The 15,000-nt window shown below is 38.8% G+C and overlaps 1 long non-coding RNA gene across 2 annotated transcripts in view; it reads right to left on the minus strand.

Moving 5' to 3' along the window:
- LOC137630831 (uncharacterized) overlaps positions 1-11,300 on the minus strand; it is a 221,170-nt gene extending 209,870 nt beyond the window's left edge. For both annotated transcript variants that reach the window (XR_011041772.1, XR_011041770.1), the window contains exon 1: positions 11,214-11,300. This is a non-coding gene — a long non-coding RNA (uncharacterized lncRNA). The remainder of the gene's footprint in view (positions 1-11,213) is intronic.
- Between the last annotated feature and the right edge of the window lie 3,700 nt (positions 11,301-15,000).

The raw sequence follows: 15,000 nt of genomic DNA on the forward strand, positions 1-15,000 counted from the left end.
GCAGAGTTCTTCCCCGTCTATTATCCAGGATTTTTAAAATCATTGCCTAGGTGTGAGCTCCACCTGTTTCCTCTGGAAACCTTGCATTGGTTACTCTAGTAGAGATAAACCATTTTTGATTTTATTATCCGGAAGGCTGCAACAATGGGTTGTGAGGGAAACACAAGTGTGTGTCTTTCATTTATGAATTGTTATGCTATAATATGCATATCCAGTGATACATAGTTCACTTGATACTCATGGAAATTTCTTCTCTTTACAGGAGGACCCTCCGAAGTGCGGAAATGTTTTCTGCAATGTCCGCAGCAAAAACCTCTGCGGACATGAGTGTTGTAGGAGACACGCAGCATGCGCTGTCTCCAAGGATGATCTCCAGTATTGGGACCCTCAGGTATGTACTGTATGCACTAACCTGATTACTGAGGCTTTTGATTCCCCTAGAACGGCGGAATCAAGGGATATAGCTAGGGAAAAGCTTCGTATTTGGGTAAGGGGCTTCAAGAAGAACACCTCTGGCCCTTATCTTCCAAGTGAGAAGATGAGGGCGTATCTTTTTCCCCAGGCATCAGCTGAGGCAGTGATTCCCCAGCCTCAAGAGGAGATCCTTCAAGATCAAGTCCAGGTGGACGAGGAAGTCGCAGATGCGATGCAAGACATCCAGTTGTGTGACAGGATGTCTGACCTGGACGATCGTTTGGAAGAAGACCTCCTGGCAGAAGGTCAGGATCAAGTCCAAACCCCGGATGTCGTAGAGGATGAGGTCGACGAGGTGTCGGCTACTCCGGTTCAGATGCCGGAGCCTATCCCCTCAACATCGGCTGGCCTCCCAGTAGAACTGGGACAGGCCCTCTCTTCGATTGTTGGAATGATCCAACAAATGCAGAAGGAGAATCAGGAGAAGGCGGCTGCAATGGAACTGCGTATGCAGTCCCTGGCAGAATCACATGGGCCCCGGAAAAGGCTCAATGTGAAAGACCTTCCCATATGCTCAGATGCTAACCCATGGAGGTATGCTGAGCACATGCCGATGACGACTGGAAAGATCGTCATTTCGGATAAGCTGGGTTCAGTTCTCCTAGAGGAGGTAGAATTCTGGCCCAGCAAGGCATCATATCCGGACTGCTATGTCCGGCTGAGAAAAGAACCAGCTTCAAGGGAGGAGACAGAGCCGAAGGAGGTCATTGTTATGGACCACGCTAAGGCTCAAGCCCTACTTTCATCCTCGATGAAAGAGAGGGGCTTCTCGAATTCGAAGGTAGCTGCATTGAGCAAGAAGCTCCCTTCGTTTGTGTCCTCTCCTGATAGAGCCTTCCCCTTTTTACAGAAAGGGTTTACGGCTGTCCTAAAGGCAGTCGAGGCCGGCAAGCCTTGCCCCTCCCTGGAGGAGTGTAAACCCTTGTCGCTGGCTCTACCTATGGACCACAAAGACTGGAAGGATATCCATCTAACATTCTCAGTGGGAAAGTTGGAGGCTGATATTGCCGGACGGCAATTCGGCGAGGACCTCCCAAAGCTGTCCGAATCTCTTTTACGAAGAGAGTTCGAGACAAAAGAAAGACTGGCTGCCTCAATGTCTCATCAGACTACTCTCGAGACGATGGCAAGTGACCCCAAGGTCCATGAAATGTTCATGGTAGTGGCTAAGTCTCACTTAGCCACAGTGACGAAGGACCTTTATAACTTCGTCAAGGCAAGGAGAGCTTGCAGGGAGTTCGTGTTCACCGAGGCTTCGGTGAGACACGAGCCAAGGAAGTTAATCTCCTCCAACATTTGGGGAAAAGACCGTTTCCCTACCGATGTGGTCAAAGAGGTTGTTGATAAGGCCGCCGTGGAGAATAGAAATCTTCTCCAGAAGTGGGGCCTGGCTATCAAAAGAAAATCTTCCCCGGATGAGGGTCCTCAACCAAAGAGGAAGAATATGAAGACTAGGCTACCATCTCGGCCAGCCAAGCCTTATAGACAGCAACAGCAACTGCAATTGCCTTTGCCTCCAGTGCCCCAGTTGGTGGCACAAACCCCGACTGCCTTTCAGTGGGTACCCCAGGCGGTGCCAGGTCAGTCAACCACATTCGCCCCAACGTTCGAAGGACAGTCTTCTTCCTTTCGTGCAAAACCTAGAGGAGCAGCCAGAGGCTCGTCTAGGCGCCCCTCAAGGGGAAGGGGATTCAGAGGTGGTCGTGGTCAGGGAGGCAAGACCTCAGGACGGCAGTCCAAGTGAAATGATACCGGTAGGAGGGAGACTGATGAAATTTTGGGATCGCTGGACCTTCGATCCCTGGGCCCAAAGCCTACTCAAGAATGGACTGGGTTGGAGCTGGTACAGCACTCCACCCCCATGCCTTCGGTTTTTCCAACACTCCACCCCCATTTTGGAGGAGTACGTTCAAGAACTGTTAGAGAAAAATGTGATCCGAAAGGTGAAGTCCATCAAATTCCAAGGGAGGCTGTTTTGTGTTCCCAAGAAAGACTCGGAAAAGCTCAGAGTCATTCTGGACTTGTCACCACTCAACAAGTTCATAGTGAATTGCAAATTCAAGATGCTAACACTGCAACACATAAGGACCTTACTGCCCAAGAGGGCATACTCAGTCTCTATAGACTTGTCAGACGCCTATTGGCACATTCCAATCAGCCGTCGACTCTCCCCCTACCTAGGATTCAGGCTACAACGAAAACTGTACGCCTTCAGAGCCATGCCATTCGGGCTAAACATAGCCCCAAGGATTTTCACGAAGCTTGCGAGCGCAGCTCTCAAACAATTACGCCTAAAGGGAATTCAGGTAGTAGCCTACCTGGACGACTGGCTGGTGTGGGCAGCATCCGAGACCGAATGCTTGCAAGCTTCCAGTCAGGTGATCCAGTTCCTAGAGTACCTAGGCTTCAAGATCAACAAGATAAAGTCTCGACTTTCTCCATCCCAAAAGTTCCAGTGGCTGGGAATCCACTGGGACCTTTTGTCACACAGTTTCTCCATCCCAATGAAGAAAAGGAAGGAGATAGCGGGCTCTGTCAAGAGACTTCTAGATTCCAAAAGGATATCAAGATGCGAACAGGAGAGGGTACTAGGCTCTCTCCAGTTTGCTTCAGTGACAGACCCAGTGCTAAGAGCACAGCTAAAGGATGCAACCGGAGTTTGGAGAAGGTATGCATCAAACGCGCGAAGAGACCTGAGAAGACCAGTGCCGCCTCGGCTACGTACTCTTCTCAGACCTTGGTCCCAAGCCAGACATCTAAAGAAGTCTGTTCTTCTTCAGCCACCTCCCCCGTCGTTGACGATTCACTCAGACGCCTCAAAGGAGGGATGGGGAGGTCACTCTCATCGGAAAAAAGTCCAGGGGACTTGGTCCAAGCTATTCAGGACCTTTCATATAAACTTTCTAGAAGCTATGGCAGTGCTCCTTACCTTAAAGAAAGTCTCCCCGCGTCACTCGATCCACATAAGATTGGTGACAGACAGCGAGGTGGTTGTGAGATGCTTGAATCGACAAGGGTCGAGGTCACCACCTCTCAACCAAGTGATGTTAGCCATTTTCCGATTGGCGGAAAAGAAGAAGTGGTACCTGTCGGCAGTTCACCTTCAAGGAGTCCGCAATGTGACAGCGGACGCTCTATCCAGGTTCACACCGATAGAGTCGGAATGGTCCTTAGACGCAGGATCATTTTCCTTCATTCTGAATCAAGTCCCAGAACTGCAAATAGACCTCTTTGCGACGAAAGACAACAAGAAGTTGCCCCTGTACGTGTCCCCGTACGAGGACCCCTTAGCGGAAGCAGTGGACGCAATGTCCCTCGACTGGAACAGATGGTCCAGGATTTATCTGTTCCCTCCTCACAACCTTCTGTTGAGGGTCCTCAACAAACTGAGATCCTTCAAGGGGGTAGCGGCAATAGTGGCCCACAAGTGGGCGAACAGCATGTGGTTCCCCTTGGCGTTGGAACTACAGATGAAGTTCGTGCCGCTACCACATCCAGTTCTGACCCAGCGAGTCCAGAAGTCGACTGTCTGCGCTTCATTACAGAAAACCCAGACCCTGCAGCTCATGATTTTCTCGCCCTAGCGGTGAGAAAGCGCTTCGGGATTTCGAAAGCCAGCATAGACTTCCTAGAGGAATACAAGTGCAAATCGACTAGAAGGCAATATGAGTCATCTTGGAGAAAATGGGTGGCCTTTGTAAAGGCAAAGAATCCGCAGGAGATCTCAACAGATTTCTGCTTATCTTTCTTCATCCATCTCCATGGCCAAGGATTGGCAGCTAACACGATTTCAGTGTGTAAATCGGCTTTGATGAGACCCATTTTATTTGCCTTCCAGATCGACCTAGGTAACGAGATCTTTAATAAAGTTCCGAAAGCCTGCGCTAGGCTCAGACCTTCAGCACCTCCAAAGCCCATCTCATGGTCTTTAGACAAAGTTCTTCATTTCGCCTCCTTGTTGAGCAATGAAGAATGTGCGTTAAAGGATTTGACGCAAAAAGTTATTTTCCTATTTGCACTCGCGTCCGGGGCCAGGGTTAGTGAGATCGTAGCCCTCTCGAGAGAGGCAGGTCGTGTTCAGTTCCTGGATGGGGGGGAGCTGAACCTGTTTCCGGATCCTACGTTTCTCGCCAAGAATGAGTTACCCACCAACAGGTGGGGTCCCTGGAGAATCTGTCCTCTGAAAGAAGATGCATCTCTATGTCCAGTAGAATGCCTAAAGGTCTATCTTCGTAGAACTTCAGACTTCAAGGGTAGTCAACTATTCAGGGGAGAAACATCAGGCTCAAATTTATCTCTGAATCAACTCAGAGCGAAAATGACATATTTTATTCGCAGAGCGGATCCTGACAGTACACCCGCAGGTCACGATCCGAGGAAAGTTGCCTCATCCCTAAATTTCTTTAATTGTATGGATTTTGAACATCTCCGTTCATACACGGGCTGGAAGTCTTCCAGGGTGTTCTTTCGCCACTATGCGAAGCAAGTAGAGGAACTTAAGAGATCTGTGGTAGCAGTGGGTCGTGTAGTTAACCCTACTGTTTAACTCTGCGAGGAACAGTGGTCTTAATTGGGACGATTAAGCCCAGGGTGAGTGTGTAGGTACATACTGTACTACAAACTAAATGAGGGCACCAAGTGCCCATATAGACTGTTCCTTCCTTCAAAGGTGAACCTTGCATAAGTTCAGACATGTGTGCCAAGCGTTTCTAACGCTAATGTGATTGATTTGTAATACAGATTTTTTATGACTTGATACCTTGGTATCTCATTAAAGTGGTGTTTAATGGTTTTTCTTTCAGATAAACAAGTTCTGTTTACTATCATACTTATGCTTAAAGTTTTGGGTTACCCTCTTTTATATAAATATATATATTTGTTGTTAACCTGTCTGTTTATTATCTGTCAATAAACTTGTTCTTGAGAACCTTGCGTCTCTTTCACCTGTGTCAATTTATTGGTATAATTGAGCATTTTAATTCTATGTATCTTATCTGGGATAATTCTGATAGAATTGTTCTGTTTTGCAAGCTATGTTGCATTGGTTTATGTAAGTCCCCTAATGGGAGGACTCCGTCCCATAAAGGGACGAGGGCGGTTTTATTAGTTTCTTCCTATGCGGATATAAACCTTTGTCCAATACAAGTATTGTGCGGATGACTGGTCAATATATTGACGCAGTGGTTCTATACAAACTATGCTTTACTTAATATAGGGCGAGACCACTATATTAGCTTGCCTGGTATTCATACATAGATATATGTACTCTTCGAGACTTTCCAGAGTCTAGTAGGACTCTTCCCTGTAGGGGGCAGGAAGCTCTAACATAGTTTATAGTTAGTTGAAAAGATGTATAACGGTAACATCTTAGGTCTCTAGGTCTAGTCGACCGGGAATAAATATCTCCGGGGAGTACGGCACGTTCTGAGAATCCACAGATACAGTAATGCTCTGGTACACTTCCATCAGGACGACATGGCTTGAGCCCAAAAAACGGATTTTGAGCGAAGCGAAAAATCTATTTTTGGGTGAGATAGCCATGTCGTCCTGATGGACCCGCCCTTGCCTTTCTAAGAAAGGGCTGTAGGACCCCTCCCTACATACAGTATCTGTAGCACCTCGTGTACGCTACAAGGAATACAGATGGCGCCAGGATTGGCGCCAGGCACGCATACGAATCGGGGGATAGGGATGCCTTGGGAGCGGCTCCCCTTTTTCTTTCCCGAATTCGTATCTTGTCAATCTCCCTCCTACGAGACGAATCTCTATTCAGGTCGTAGATTGCCATGTGACGTGTCTAGAATACGTCCTCTGATATGTCGCGATATCCCTTTCACGAGGGATACTCGCTCCAGGAGTTAGAATTCTGGTACCTTAAGGTAAATTCTCTGGGAATATCGCCGTAGTTGTAATATACCCTAGGAAGCTACCCTATAGGAACTTCCATCAGGACGACATGGCTATCTCACCCAAAAATAGATTTTTCGCTTCGCTCAAAATCCGTTATATATATATCATATATATCTATATATACACACACATATATATATATATATATATATATATATATATATATATATATATATATATATATATATATATATATATACATATATATATATATATATATATATATGTGTGTATATATATATATATATATATATATATATATATATATATATATATATATATATATATATATATATATATATATATATGAGTGTATGTATACTAGCATATATATATATATATATATATATATATATATATATATATATATATATATATATATATATATGTGTGTGTGTGTGTGTGTGTGTTTGTGTGTGTATACATATATATATATATATATATATATATATATATATATATATATATATATATATATGTGTGTGTGTGTGTGTGTGTATGTGTGTACATATGTCTTTATATATGTATATATATTACATATATCTACATATGTATATATAGGTGTATATATATGCATAATGCAATTTCTGTACAGCCTTGAAATATTATTCTCTAAAATTATTTAATCACGTTAATTTGAATTAGGTGCAATAATATCTGAGTTCGTTGATTAGTTAATGAGTATCCCATAAAAGGTGATGAATGCAAGAGTTGATGGGAGAAGTACAAGAGGATGGCCAAGGTTTGGTTGGATGGATGAAGAGAAGAAAGCTCTCCCGATATCCAGAAGCAGATGGTTTTATGACAGTTCTTTTCAATTTACTGCCGAGGGAGTGACGATTAGTATTTTAATTAAACAAATTATTTTTGACCAAATGGTTCATTATTTTCTTTTTTATTACCCTCTCATACACTTTCATAATATGTGATGTTAGACTAACAGGTCTATAATTGCTTGCCTCTAGTCTTGATCCACTTTTGAAGATAGGGGTTATATAAGCTAATTTATGTTTAACATATATCTCGCTCATATCTATACTCTGTCTTAGCAGTATTGCAAGTGGTTTCGCGATAGTGTTTGCAGTTTTTTTTAACAAAATCGCTGGAACTCCATCTGGTCCGGCTGCCGATCCATTTTTAATTTCGTTTATAGCCGTAACAATATCTGCTTCATTAATATCTATATCCGTTAGATATTCAACATTTTCTTCTCTCATTTCTGTTTCATTATTCTCATTCGCAATTCTTGGCGTGAACTCACTCTTATATTTTTCTGCTAATATGTTGCATATTTCCTTTTTTTTCATTCGTTAGCCGTCCTTCAATTCTTAGAGGGCCTATTTCTATTCTCCTTTTATTCATCTTTTTTGCATAGGAGTAAAGTACTTTGGGGTTTCTTTTTATATTTTGAAGTGTCCTTTCTTCTAAGTCCCTTTTTTCATTTTCTTTCGACTGTATAATCTTTTGTTCTGCATTTTCTATCTTACATTTTATTTCCCTCATTTTCCACACATTTTTTTCTTTTGCAAGATTTTTCTTCCACTTTTTAATTTTCTGAAATAAGATCCTTCTGTCTCTTGGTATGTACGTCTTTTGTTTATTGTTTTTTTTCAGTACATATTTTTCAACAATTTTCTCCAGTATTTTGTACAGTGTATCCGTATTTACCTGTATATTATCACCTATAAATACATTTTTCCATTCTTTATTCAGTTCTTCATTTATTTCTGACCATTTTATATTCTTACTGTAAAAGTTATATTTTCCATATTCTTCCCAAAGTTTTGTGCTTTTATTAATTCTGTGATCACTTGCTTTGGAATGAACTATCAATTCTATGACATTGTGGTCTGAAATTCCCGTGTTATACACTATTATTTCTTTAACATAATTCACCTCATTCACAAATACTAGATCTAGGACATTTTCCTTTCTTGTTGGAATGTGGTTTATTTGTTGCATATTATGTTCTAATAGCATATCTTGAAGCTTTTCAAATTGCCTCTTATCTTCTGCGCTACTATTACTATCTTTTTTATATGTATACATACAACCACTTTCTTCTATCCGTTCTTTCCAATCCACGAAAGGAAAGTTAAAATCTCCGGATAGGAGTATATTCCAGTCTTTATGGTTTCTACATATATCATCTATTTTTTCTATTATTATGTCAAACTCCTTAGTGTTTGGGGGTCTGTAAACTACAATATTCATTAGTTTTTCAAATTCAAATTCTACCGCAATCAATTCACATTCTGTGTTGCTGTATTTTTCACATACTTTTCCTTGATTTATGTCTCTTCCATATATTGCGGTTCCCCCTTGATTCCTATTTTTTCTGTCTGATCTATAAGTTTGGAAACCCTTTATCTGGTCATCACTGCCAGTCTCTTGGGAATACCATGTTTCACTTATATTTAATATATCTATTTTTTCAATTTGGGTTAGTTCTTCTAAGAACTCTATTTTCCTTTTAGAGTTACTCGTGACTAAACCCTGTGCATTCATTACTATTATGGTTTGTGTTTCATCCCCATTATTTAATATTGGTAATAATATGGATTCTCCCATGCTTCCTTCCTGTTCTGTTATGATGTTCTTTTCTTCATTTCCCGGAATTCTGCCATTAAAAAATCCAACTTTTCTATTATATTTGCTCTTTCGCCTTCATATTTATTTGTGTGTGTATACCTGCAACTGTCCCCATATCTGCACCAACCCCTGGCATTATAGATGCATTCTTTGTAGTTGGGCTCTAAATGTGCAGGTTTGGGTTGAAAGGCCTCATATCTTGGGGCTCTTGGTTCAAAGCGCGGTATATACACGGCCTGCTTTTTTGTTTCTTTTTTTGTTTCTTTTTTGCTTTCATTTTTCTTTTCAGTTTGCTGAGTTTTCTTACATTCATTCATGGTTGCAGGATGCATATATCGACATTTTTTGCTGTAAATGCATCCTTTTCCTTCTTTTAGGTTTTTGCATATTTTTGGATGGAGATCTCTGCATTCGTCTCCATATCCGTCTAAATACGCACATTTACCATATATTTCATAATTATGGCATATCTTTGGATGCTTGTAGTAGCATCTTTCGCCAAATCTGCAATTCCCTCTTTTCAGCATATTGCAGACTATATCCTTCTTTTCTATTTTTTCTTGTTCTTGCTCTTCCCTAAAATTATGTAGGTCCGGGTAGAGTCTCTTGGGTCTATTATTTGTTTCCATCTGGTAATTTATTTCTTCATAAGTATGTTGTTGAATGGCATCATAGGTTATATCAATGATTTCTTCTGCATCCTTACACATATCCTGCTCATTGTTCTCTTCTTCTTCTTTTTCTTCTTCTTCTTCTTCTGTTTCTTCTTCTTCCTCTTCTTTATCTTCAACTACTTGCAGATTTAGTCTCGACTTAATTATATTTTCTATCCAGACTAAGCATGAGAGAGAATTTTTGACGCATAGATTTGACAAGACTTAAATTTGTGCCTTATAACTCGTCTTTTGAATAGCAAAGGCAATTAAATGCCCAGATGTAACAGGAAAATAGAAGTTTACAGTTTGTATTGAAATGAATCGCGTTTATGAATGTGACAGCCACCATTCAGCGCCCACATGCAACGTGAGGAAACCCATAATATTGCAAAATAAAGTTTGAGGGGTTGGAAGAAAAAAAAAACACCTAGCTGAGGGACCTTATACACATTGCAAATACAATTTAGCAATGTTTACAGTGAATAGTGTAAAGGGCCTGATGGCATTTAATCATTTGGAGACAGGGGCGAAGTTAAGAGCAAGCAGGTTTACAGTACAGCTTACAAAAAAAAAAAAAAAAAAAAAAAAAAAAAAAAAAAAAAAAAAAAAAAAAAAAAAAAAAAAAAAGGAATAAATTCACACTCACTCAAAAATATTCACGGTATTCCAAAATAATGTATGAAGAAATAAGTTAATGAATGGTCCACATGCAAATAAATTAAACTTAACAGACTCTACAGTAGAAAGAAAGTTGTGATGCGTTCTGACTGACTGAGTTTGGAGAGAGAGAGAGAGAGAGAGAGAGAGAGAGAGAGAGAGAGAGAGAGAGAGAGAGAGAGAATAAAATTAAGTGCTAGCGAGCAAATTTTTGACGAATAGATTTGACAGGACTTATATAAATTTGTGCCTTATGACTCGGCGTTTGAATATCAAAGGTAATCCAATGCCCAGATGTAACGGGAAAATACAAGTTTACAGTTTGTATTGAAATGAATCGAGTTTATAAATGTGAGACACCATTTAGCGCCCACGTGCAACTTGAGGAAACCCCTAAAACTGCAAGATTAAGTTTAAGGAGATGGACAGCAAAAACAGTGCAGCTGGGGGACCTTATGCACATTGCAAAAACAATTTAGTAATCTCTACAATGAATAGTGTAAAGTGCCTCATGGCATTACCTCCTTCGGAGACATGGACGAATGAAAGAGCAAACAGTCGAGACAAATTAACAGGAATCCAAAAGAATGTATGAAGCAATAAATGAATTAATGATCTACATGTAAATAAATCATATTTAGCAGACTACAGTATACAGTAAAGAAAGTTTTAATGAAATCTAACAGACTATGGAATGAAAGTTGGAGAGAGAGAGAGAGAGAGAGAGAGAGAGAGAGAGAGAGAGAGAGAGAGAGAGAGAGAGAGAGAGAGAGAGTGAGAGATCCATTTCACAGTATTTTCACAAAACACCGGGAAATGAAGGAGTAAAGCTCACTGAGTGTAAAATACAAATGGAATCATAAAGCTCCAGTAAAATATTTGAAAGTTTAGAAAAACTGCAATCTTGAGTTTGGTTAATCTTACCTTCACATCGGGCTACAGATCCTGGCAGCAAACCTGTCATTTGATTCTTCGTAAGGACTATCGTCATCAAAATGAATCAGCCTGAAGTAAAAATACAATTTAATCCCAAAATCTCAAGAGCAATCGTTTCACAGTACTTCTTTACAAACATACATAAAGCTGTTAAACAAAAAATCTAAGAAACCAGGTAAAAACTTAAAAATACTAAAATGTTGTTAACGCATCTCCAAATAATCTATTAATATTTTTATGTTGGAAAGAAAATTGTGAAATGTTCCAAATACTGTAATTGATCAATTAACTTTACTTCATATTTTCATTGAATTTCTTTTGTTTATTTTACAAGGAAAATCATCAGGATATATGGTAACGGCTTGCTTTGATTGCATTCAAATAATTATTGTATTTATCAATATAAAAACTATTAAAAACAAAGATAGAAAGAGTATCCTAAACTCAAGAAAATACCAACTAATCAATTAATGTCCTTCAAATCAGCTTACTAACCAAAAAAAAAAAAAAAAAAAAAAAAAAAATATTTGAACTAAAAAAAAATTAAGAAATTGCAATTTATGTACCATGGTAATGATCATAGTATTTAAAAGATAATGTATGCGTAAGAGGATATGACGTATGGGTTAGGTCAACACATAAAGACATTTATATTTGTCATAAAATAACATATGCACAGCCAAAGACAGCATTTAACTACAATCGATTATACGTCGGTAGTCCTTGAAGTCGGGTAGTTTTTCCCCTAATAGCTATATATCAATACTGCTCTTTCAGAAAATGACCAAGAAAAAATAAATACATTTTCATATCGGTTCTTTATTCCTCATTCCTGGAAATATGTTAGTCACCACAAGGGACGGTAATATGGAAGAAAAAAATTTATTATTAGGAGAGGAACACTTATGATAAAGAAATGTATCCGCCACTTCGAATTCAAGCACATTTCGTAGGTTAAACACAATTTACATTTGTAGTTAGTGCACTATTATTCCGTACTCTTTTAAACATTAAACCAAAATTCGTACTTTCAGAAATACTATGCACAATAAAGATTTTCACTTAAGGGTAAATAATACTTACAAATCTTTGCTTCGCTTAGTGCTACCAATCGGGTTTAAAATAGAAATAAGGTTCCTATGTGTATACTGAAGTAAGCAAATTTGAGAGAGAGAGAGAGAGAGAGAGAGAGAGAGAGAGAGAGAGAGAGAGAGAGAGAGAGAGACTCTAATAGATATGAATTACCTAGTCAAAGGTCCTTGAACAATTTTTTTTTTTTTTTTTTTTTTTTTTTTTTTTTTTTTTTTACAAGCAAAGATGAGACCATTTCGACTTGATCATTGTCATCCAATGTGTAGTCAAATAACTGAGGATTTTATTAATGAATTTGGGCTATAAAGACCCGCGCTAAGGCCTGAGAGGGCGTTCATCCCCAAATCATAATTGGGGAAAAAGCCCTACACTTGCACTGTGGTAAAAGTTGAAGTATGTTGAAAGGGAGCAGAATTAATTAAGGGCGCTGTACCGTGGCCACGACTACAGCCCCTACGGAGGTACCGTAGCCTATACGGCTTTGCCAGGGTAAGCTTACTCAACGACAGTGCGGTCATGTAATAATGGAAAATTGTAATTTTCCGGTGCTTGTTACATATGTTTTATTCATTTATTTGTAAATAAATACTAAAAAATGACAAAATCTACATAAATTCTATATTAGCAATTTCTTTCCGAAATACAACATTCTCTGGATCTCCGTTCGTTCGTTCAAGAACGCCTTGCCTTATGCAGGACACTTGATCTCCATGTTTAATAGGAAGGGAGGGTTAATGATAGTTTTACTTGAATCTAGAATCAGATTTCAAAGAAAATGCCTGGGGCTAGCATAGGATTTCTTAATATTTTTTTTCAGGAATTGAACTTAGAATTTGGCCACATGGTACAGTGCTGGGACCAGGGAGGTCATTTAACACTAAGGCTAAATTGGGGGAAATCCTGCAGTTACACTATGGCGCAAAAGTTTCTCCAGGCTTGACGACAATATGGAAAAAGGAGGCTATTTTTTCATGGATCCAAAAATGAAACATCCATAACCTAGTCAGTAGTTTCGCTTGATAATCTTAAAAATACGTAAATTAAATATTTTAGGCTGCGGTGACCTTTAATGCCATTTCATTACGATTACTTAATGCAAATTTCATAGAAATGTATGCATTTGTAATCAAGCTTATTAATAAATTCAGTACACAATTCGGCTTAAAAAATAAAATAAATAATGTTAAAAGTTTTTCTTTCTGCAAATTACGTACTCTAAAATTATAAAAGCTTCATAAATTATATATCAGAAAATGTTTTTTCGTAAAACATTCCCTAACACTCCATACTGTTGAGGGTGATATCCATGACAGTTTTACTTATTACTAGAACAAGCTTTATAACTGGCTTAACTATTTTCCATCGACACTGACAACTCTCAAGTGCTTTATCGTGTAACCACAGAATTTCTGGGTACGAGGCTAATTCTTAAACCAAAAATGTTAGTAAAACAACATATTTTAAGCTCTGGAATCCTTTACTAGTGCCTAAAACGATTGCGTTTTATTTTATATATAACAATGCCATAGCAGGCCGGCTCGTCCTGAAGGCGAAACTAGGCAGTCGCCTAGGGTGCAAAAATGGAGGGGGTGCAAGAACTGGTCACTAAATAAATAAATAAATAAATGAATAAATAAATAGATAAATATATATGCAAAGCAATTATATATACAGAACAATTATAATATATATATATATATATATATATATATATATATTATATATATATATATATATATATATATATATATATATATATATATATATATATATATATATATATATATACTACAATAAAGAAAAATATACAGAAAGCTACAATGACTTTTATTCATAGTTCCATATATTGCTCAACGGAAATTAAATATTTTTCTAAAGAACGACGCAGTTTTATACTACATACAAATACAATAAAGCAAGGGTATATTTAGTTTACTTGAACCGAGTAATACTGAATAGACGGAAAACAAAGTAATGTAGTTAAATGTTCGAGTCAGTTGACAAATATTTCTCCACCAATTCTTTAAACAGAGAATTATATACTTTTAATAATCTAATAATATTATTTTTAGAATGAATTATATGCTTACCATAAAAAAATGACGAAGTCTTATGATATTATCGATATTACATCATACCATACGCGTATGGGCCACGAAGAATCTCTCTCTCTCTCTCTCTCTCTCTCTCTGCAGACACTTTCCAAATTTTTTTATTTTATTTATTTTTTTATGCTGCAACCAACATCGACCAACGTGTATTATACATGTTACCGTCTACTCTGTCTTACTAAAAGTGAAGTTAGTGTTTCCTCTGAAAGCTACAAAGACACTTCACTTCTTTTCTTGGGTGAGTCAGACCGTGAGGGGAAATCTTGGAGCGCAGACATACTGCACATTCCCCTACATGTCTACAAGTTGAGACTCGAGAGTGAGGCTACTAATAATTAATTAACGTCTTCAACATTCCCGGGTAGACCATAGAATCGTAGATCCTGTATATGAGTCCACCAAATTCGTGATTCATCGTTTACCAGTTACTAAGTAGGCCTAGGCCTAATTTTGGGTCATTGATTTAACTTACACAGTAAAGATGTCGGAGGGTAGCCGATAGATCACAACATAGACAATTTTTCTTGCTAATATTGGTGCAGGTAACTTGATGTAGGCCTAGCTGCCTAAGG

The sequence above is a fragment of the Palaemon carinicauda genome, chromosome 39, assembly GCF_036898095.1.
Source record: "Palaemon carinicauda isolate YSFRI2023 chromosome 39, ASM3689809v2, whole genome shotgun sequence".
Classification (NCBI taxonomy): domain Eukaryota; kingdom Metazoa; phylum Arthropoda; class Malacostraca; order Decapoda; family Palaemonidae; genus Palaemon; species Palaemon carinicauda.